The sequence below is a fragment of the Bos taurus genome, chromosome 15 (genome assembly GCF_002263795.3).
Source record: "Bos taurus isolate L1 Dominette 01449 registration number 42190680 breed Hereford chromosome 15, ARS-UCD2.0, whole genome shotgun sequence".
Taxonomy (NCBI): Eukaryota; Metazoa; Chordata; class Mammalia; order Artiodactyla; family Bovidae; genus Bos; species Bos taurus.
In genome coordinates, this window is record NC_037342.1 from 44,990,772 (window position 1) to 44,999,834 (window position 9,063).

Here is a 9,063-nt window from a genome sequence, read left to right on the forward strand (position 1 = left end):
ATCATTTTAAAATAATGTTTTACATTAATAATCTATTAGATTAAATTTTTAGTTGTTTATTTGATCTACTAAGTTCTGAAAGTCTTACATTATGATTGTAGATTTTTCAGTGTTTCATAGTCTTTTCAGATTTTGCTTTAAATATTTAGACACTGTATTATCAGTTATATAAATATTTAACACTACCCTAAATTCCATGCAAATTAGGCCTTTTGTTTTTATAAACCCTTTAAAAATATCTGTGTTGATTTGTTTTTCATCTGCAGTATCTGAGCATATACATTCCCTCACTCCTTAATTAACCATTGGTATTGTCAAACTTGTCCATGTATACATCCTATTTCTGTTCTTTCACATCTCAAATTTTAATGCTTTGTTTACATTATCTACCAAGGTCTGGAATTATTTTGTTTCTATAATTTTGTTTGTTCATTCCATCTTCTTGTGTTTTTGTGTTTCCTTAGTTTCTCTCTCTCTTCATCCAGAAAAATATGGATTGTGCAAAATAAACATGTTGGTGTGTTTCCATGATATGAAAATGTCTCTAGATTCCCTCTTGCTTGAATCATATAGTTTTAAAATATAAAATTTTGTGTAGATAAGAATTTCCCACCTCACAACTTAAAGTTGCTTCCTATCTTCTTGCCTCCTACATTGCTGATGAAAAGTCTGATATCAATATTCTGTCCTTCTGGAGATAGACATTGCTACTTACAGAAACGTTCAGAGTGTTTTCTATGTTTAATCACACAATTTTAAAGATAGCGCTTTTGTGTCACTCCTCATACTTGGTACTGAAGGAGATCTTTCTCATTGCAAACTCTTGTCTGGTCAGCACTAAAATGTTTTCTTTAATTATGTCATTATGCATTACTTCTCATCTCTCACTTCTCCATTTTCACTCTGTCTCTGTGACTCCCACTAGATAAATGTTGAAGCTTCTTGATCTGTCTTCCACAGCTTTTACCTTTTCTTTTCTTTCTTCTACACCTCTTTGACCTTTTGTGCTACATCTTGGGCATATTCTTCAGTTTTGTTTTTTATCTCACTAATAGAGTCCTCCCTTCCTATGTCCATTTGGATGTTTAACTCATCTGTTGAGGGTTTTTTTTTTTTTTTTATTTCAACAGTAAACTTCTCCAACATCTCAAGTTGATTTTTATGCATGTAATATATTCTTATTTTCCTCTGAGTATATTAATTATACTTATTCTAAATTCTTCATTCTAGTTATTTTATTAACTCCTTCCCTTAGGCATTGGATCTTCTGATGATTACATTTAGTGTTTTCTTTCATAGCATTGGGTTTTGTTTTATTTTTTTCTTGATGATTAACTCTTTCTTGTTATTTGGTCAACTTTATGTTTTCAGTTATCTATTAGCCTTTATATGGATGCCATAAACATTTACCAATGCTACCTCAGTGCCTCTGAGACAAGATGTACTGTCAGATAGGAATTCTAAGGGGCTGGGCTTCTGAATTTTGTCCTATTCTTATTCTCTCTGGATGCTGCCAGCCGTTTGGAATGCTACCTTTGCTACTTGGACCCAAATAATCCTTTGCATTTCCCTCCCAGGGAAAAGGCCTGAAACAGATTCCTGTTTGAAGTAAGTTAGAGTGGAACAAATTAAAGTGCCTAATTTCTCTATTGGGATATCTCAGAAAATGACCCTATTTATTGTCCAGTAGATTTCTTCTTCTCACCTTTACTACTGCTTCCAAAGCACTATCATTCTAGAACTTTCTCAGTAGTTTTCTCCTTTAACTTTGCTTCAATTCAGTTTCATCTGCTTTTTATCTTTCTAGGAATACTAGTAATTTGGACCCATTAAATATCCTTTTCTGGTTTTCTAGAATTGCTATTAGTTCACTGATTTCATATACATTTCTTATCATGAATTTGGATCAGGAACAAGAAGTTACAATATGCTCTCAGGTTGTCACTTTAATCCAATCTCTAGGTGGGAGTCATGGACTCTGTCTTTATAGATGTCTTGTTTAATCCCTGTTGGACAGGAGAAAGCACACTTGACCCTGAAGCCAAGTGAAAAAGGGAGATTGTGAGACAAATTGTAAAATAATTAAGGGCAAGCAGAGAATGCAATGAGAGCAATCAAAAACAATGAGGCTGTTATTTCAAAACATCCAGTCTAAAATGGAAGAGATGATTTGGAAATAAGAGGTGTTAATGGAGAGAAACTGTAAAAAGGAATACGTGCATCCCTCTCTTCACACTGTGAGTTTTAAAATACAAATAAGAGGATTCCAGGGAGGAGAGAGGTTTAATTATGTCCAGGAATTTCAGGAATATTGGGGAAAGGAAGAGTGGGAAGGGTGTTCCCAGAGGTAGTAGACATAGGGGATGTATAGCAGAGAAACAAACTTGGGCAAAAGTGAGGAAGTCAGAAGTATGAGAAGAAAGGGGGAAATGGCACATGGATTTGCCCAAGGCAAGGCTGAAAAGCAAAATTTCACACACTGGAAAGAAGGTAGAGGAAAGGAAGTTGGACAGAGATTGTGTTTGCAAGTAGAAGAGACATAACTAGCTCCAAAATTCAAGATGAAAACTTTATGCGTTACACTTCTAACTCAGAAAGCTTTCTCCTAGATACTAGTGTTTATGAACACCAAACTTTGGTAGTGCAATAGAGGAAGAGGATCAAGGAATATGGAGGTTAGTGAGAAAGCCAGAGAAAGAGTAGTTTAGAACAACAACAACAACAACAAAAAAAAGTCTCACAAGCATAAAATGAGAAAGGAGGTTGTATTATTTTTCCATAGAAATCTGGTTTAAGAGAGAAATTGTGCAAATGCATCTTTATTTTGTGCAAATTTTGAGACAAGTGATTAATGAAAGCCAAAAAAGAAAGAAAAGGGAAGGAAGAAAAGAGAGAGAAAGAAAGAAAGGGGAGGGAGGGAGGAAGGAAGGAAAGAAAATAGAAAGGAGATTGAATCCTCCTGGTCTGCCAGAGAAAAACAGAAAAGGTACATAAGGAAACTTTCATGGACTTAGTTGACATAATAGTATGATTACAGTATGAGGATGAGGAATCAAAAGGCATAAATTGAAATCAACACTCCAATATTTAGTAATTGTCTAACCTTGGGAAAGTCTATTTGAATCTTATATTCCATATTTGTAAAATATGGATAAAACCAGATTGGGATTTTCTTGAATATCTAGTGGGATAATATGCTACAAGGATTATTTAGATTGTACTATGTTACATTACTTCACAATGATACTAGAAATATTAGTTGATCATCTTTAGAGGATGCCAGAAAATGACTCATTATTCTTCAAAATGACTGATAAAGAAAAAGAAACAAGTATTTGTCTTATCTTTCCAATATCAAATATACTGTGAGGTACTTAGAGAGTTGATGAAAAAAAATCTTTATAAAATAGTTCTAGTTGATAAACACAGAAGAAAAAATAAAATTAGAACATCATCATTTTATAACCATTAATTAAACAGTGGATCTAGGCAATCATTATCAAGGGCTATTTAAAATCATTAAATGAAAAAATATGAGGAACTTTGTACTGAATGAGTCTGAACCCACTTACTAATTTTAAAGTCATAGAAAGGACAATCAGACATTATGTGCCTCATGATATGATGCAATAGGAAGTATACAAACTTACTATAAAATTTCTTGCCAAAAAAATCTAACCTCAATCTGATTAAGACTCTATCTGGATGTGCCTATCAGCTCACAGGTCACACAGAGGTCATAGGAACACATTAGAGGAAATAGTTATGTAATCAGTGAAACACATAATGTAGAAAATTCTAGAGGACTAAATAGCCAATTTCTTCAACAAAAATAATTGTATGAACAAGAGAAAAGGAAGTTATAGCTTTAAAATACATGACATATAACAACTAAATGAAATGAGTAGAGCACTTTTAAATTTTAATAACACAATTGTAAAAAAAAATTCTAAGACAATTGGGGAAATTCAAACACCAAATTAAAAAAAAAAAACAAAACATTTATTTATGGCTGCACTGGGTCTTCATTGCTGTGCACAGGCTTTCTCTAGTTGCAGCAAGCAAGGACTACATTGTGGTGCCTGGTCTTCTCATTGCACTGGCTTCTCTTCTTTCGGAGCACGGGCTCTAGACTGTGGGCTCAGCAGTTGTTGCACACAGGCTTAGTTGCTCCACAACATGTGGGATCTTCCCAGACCAGGGATCAAACCCGTGTCCCCTGCATTGACAGTGGATTCTTAACCACTAGGCCACAGGGAAGTCCCTCAAACACCAGATATTTGATATTAAAGAATTATCAGTTTGGGGGTTAATAATGATATTGGTTTCCCAGGGTCTCAGTGGTAAAGAATCTGCTCACCAATGCAGGAGATGCGGGTTTGATCCCTGGGTTGGAAAGATCTCCTGGAGGAGGAAATGGCAACTCATTCCAGTATTCTTGCCTGGAAAATTCCACGGACAGAGGAGCCTGGTGGACTACAGTCCATGATGTCACAAAGAGTTGGACACAACTGAGCAATGAAACCACCACCACCAGTGCTATTTTGATCATGTTTTTATGAGTCCTTATAAGGCAACCCACTCCAGTGTTCTTGCCTGGAGAATCCCAGGGATGGGGGAGCCTGGTGGGAGGCTGTCTATGAGGTCGCACAGAGGCGGGCACGACAGAAGCGACTTAGCAGCAGCAGCAGCATAAGGTGTATACTGAATTGTTTGTAGATGAAATAAAATAATTCAAATTAAGATTGTAGACAGAAATGCTTAAGACACACCAAAATGCACTCATCAATGAATTTGGTAAAGTTTCACAATACAAAATTAATATATAGAAATCTGTTGCAGTTCTATAGCTATGAACTATTAGAGAAATTAAGAAAATAATCCCATTGACCATTGCATCAAAAAGAATAAAATAACTTGGAATAAATCTCTGTGGAATTTAAAGACCTATACTCTGAAAATGATAGAACACTGACAAAAAAACTGAAGACAATACAAACATATGGAAGATATACCTTGTTCATGTGTTAGAAGAATTAATATTTTTAAATGATCATGTTACCCAAAGCAATATATAGATTTAATTTAATCCCTATTAAAATGCCAGTGGCATTTGAAAAGACCCTGATGCTGGGAAAGAGAGAAGGCAGGAGGAGAAGGGGACAACAGAGGATGAGACGGTTGGATGGCATCACGGACACAATGGACATGAGTTTGAGTAAACTCCAGGAGTTGGTGATGGACAGGCAGGCCTGGCAAGCTACAGTCCATGGGGTTGCAGAATCAAACATGACTGAGTGACTGAACTGAGAATAAATAATTCTAAAATTTGTATTTAAACAAAAAGACCCAAGCAGAGAAAACAATCTTGAGAAAGACAAACTGAGGTGGAGATATAGATGCTCCTTGGTTTCAGACAGTACCACAAATCTACTGTCATCAAAACGGCATGATATTGGCACAAAAACAGACACACAGACAGAACAGTATAAATAGTTCAGAAACCCACTCACTCATGGTCATTTAATCTACAACAAAGGAGGCAAGACAGTACAATGAGGAAGAGATGGTCTCTTCGGTAAATGATGCTGGAAAAACTGGATAGCTGCATACGAGAGAACTAAAACATTCTCTCACACTGTATACAAAAATAAACTCAGATGGACTAAAGAACTAAATGAAGACTGAAAACCATAAAGTTAGTAGAAGAAAACATAGGCAGAACACTCTTTGATATAAATTATAGCGTTGTTTTTTTTGATCTATCTCCTAAGGCAAAGGAAACAAAAGCAAAATTAAACAAAGGGGAACTAAGTGAACTGAAAAGCTTTTGTACGGCAAAGGAAACCATCAGCAAAATTAAAAGACAACCAACTGAATGGTGGGAAATATATGACTGATAGGGGTTAATATCCAAAATATGTAAGCAGCTGATACAGCTCAACATAAAAAAAAAAAAAAAAAAAAAACCTAACTAAAAAATGAGCAGAAGACCTGGATAAACGTTTTTCCAAATGTATATAGGTTGCCTATAGGCACATGAAAAGATGTTCAACTTTGCTACTCATCGGATAAATTCAAATCAAGACCTCATATCTGTCAGAATGGATATAGTCAAAAAGACCACTCTTAACAAATTGCAGCAAGGATGTGGAGAAAGGAAGCCTTTGTTGGAGGGAATGTAAATTGGTGCAGTCAATTTACAGTGGAAATAGTTTGGAGGTTTCTATAAAAACTAAAAATAGAACTACTCTATGATCCAGCAATTCCACTCCTGGGTATATATCCAAAGAAAATGAAAATACTAACTCACAAAGGTACATGAATCTCAGTGTTCACAGCAGCAGTATTTACAACAGCCAAGATATGGAAGCAATCTAAGTGCCCATCAATAGGTGAATGGATAAAGAAGAAGTGGTATATATATATACCATGAAATATTACTTAGCCATAAAAAAAAATAAATTTTGCCATTTGCAACTATATGAATGGACTTAGAGGATGGGCAATGCCAAAGAATGATCAAACTACTGCACAATTGCACCCATCTCACACGCTAGTAAAGTAATGCTCAAAATTCTCCAAGCCAGGCTTCAGTAATACGTGAACCGTGAACTTCCAGATGTTCAAGCTGGTTTTAGAAAAGGCAGAGGAACCAGAGATCAAATTGCCGACATCTGCTGGATCATGGGAAAAGCAAAAGAGTTCCAGAAAGACATCTATTTCTGCTTTATTGACTATGCCAAAGCCTTTGACTGTGTGGATCACAATAAACTGTGGAAAATTCTGAAAGAGATGGGAATACCAGACCACCTGACCTGCCTCTTGAGAAACCTATATGCAGGTCAGCAACAGTTAGAACTGGACATGGAACAACAGACTGGTTCCAAATAGGAAAAGGAGTATGGCAAGGTTGTATATTGTCGCCCTGCTTATTTAACTTCTATGCAGAGTACATCATGAGAAACGCTGGGCTGGAAGAAGCACAAGCTGGAATCAAGATTGCCAGGAGAAATATCAATAACCTCAGATATGCAGATGACACCACCCTTATGGCAGAAAGTGAAGAGGAACGAAAAAGCCTCTTGATGAAAGTGAAAGAGGAGAGTGAAAAAGTTGGCTTAAAGCTCAACATTCAGAAAACTAAGATCATGGCATCTGGTCCCATCACTTCATGGGAAATAGATGGGGAAACAGTGGAAACAGTGTCAGACTTTATTCTGGTGGGCTCTAACATCACTGCAGATGGTGACTGCAGTCATGAAATTAAAAAACACTCCTTGGAAGGAAAGTTATGACCAACCTAGACAGCATATTGAAAAGCAGAGACTACTTTGCCAACAAAGGTCCGTCTAGTCAAGGCTATGGTTTTTCCAGTGGTCATGTGTGGATGTGAGAGTTGGACTGTGAAGAAAGCTGAGCGCCGAAGAATTGATGCTTTTGAACTGTGGTGTTGGAGAAGACTCTTGAGAGTCCCTTAGATTGCAAGGAGATCCAACCAGTCCATCCTAAAGGAAACCAGTCCTGGGTGTTCATTGGAAAGACTGATGCTGAGGCTGAAACTCCAATACTTTGGCCACCTCATGCGAAGAGCTGACTCATTGGAAAAGACCCCAGTGCTAGGAGGGATTGGGGGCAGGAGGAGAAGGGGACGACAGAGGATGAGATGGCTGGATGGCATCACCGACTTGACGTTCATGAGTTTGAGTGAACTCTGGGAGTTGGTGATGGACAGGGAGGCCTGGTGTGCTGTGATTCATGGGGTCACAAAGATTCGGACACGACTGAGTGACTGAACTGAACTGAACTGATGCTTAGTGAAATAAGCCAGACAGAGAAAGAGTATTTACTGTGTGTTATCACTTATATGTGGAATCTAAAAAATAAATGAATATCACACAACAGAAACAGACCCACAGATATGAAGAATAAACTAGTGGTTACTAGTGGGGAAAGGGAAAATAGAAGGGGCATGATAGGGAATTTAGGGGTACAGCTACTATGTATAAAATAAACTAGAAGGATATATTGTGCAGCACAAGCAATATAACCGATATTTTATAGTAACTTTAAATGGAGCATAACCTATAAAAATTTCAACCACTTGTTGTACATCTGAAACTAATATAGTATAGTGAGTCAACTATACTTCAAAAATACATATAAAATTATAGGGTTGTAAAAGATATAAAATGGGCCAAATATAAGTAGTTGTTGAAGAAAAGTGATAGGTACATGGAGGTTTGTTACACTATTCTCTCTTCTGTTAAAGAGATTTAACAGAAAAAGTTAAAAGGATAAACAATCAAGTAGAAATATGAGCAGGGGATACAAAACTATAATAACTGGAAAAACAAATACTAGTTACCACTAAATACATCTGAAATATTTGATGTCACCAATAATTAGGCAAACTAAAAATTAACAATGGTGACGTATGGTACAGGTTATATCTTTGCACATAATGAGAAAGTTGATACATCAACTCTACAAGGTATTAGGTTCCTAGACTTCTGTCTTTTCACTCAGTGATCCTTACCTTGCTTTGGGGCCACAGAATGATTGCTCCAGCTTTGACCATTTTGTTCATTTTTCAGGAAGGAGGAAGGGGAGAAGTCCAGAGCCAAAAGATTTATGTCAGCTGAGTCCATCTAAACTTTTTTAGAGTATCCCTTGAACCCTAAGTCAACAAAAAGAGCTCAGTAACAAGGCCTGTTCATATACAGAGGAAGCTGGAAAATGTCATTGGTTTTGTGTTTAAATTAGGCACTTTGAAGAACCCAACAAAATCAGGGTTCTATTACCAAGAAAAAAGGGGTGAATATACATAGGATATACAACCAGAAAACTTCACCCTATAATTTCAGATTAGTCATTACTATTGTTACTTTGTGCTTGGTTATATTTATATATATATTTATATTTTTATATTTTTCTTTATACTTTTTATATTTTATTTTATATATATTATAGATATTTTTTTCTTTATTCATCATGGCCTCTTACATCTCTCTCCTTCCTTCTGGACTTAGTTTCTTCTGATATACTTTCTTCATTTATTGG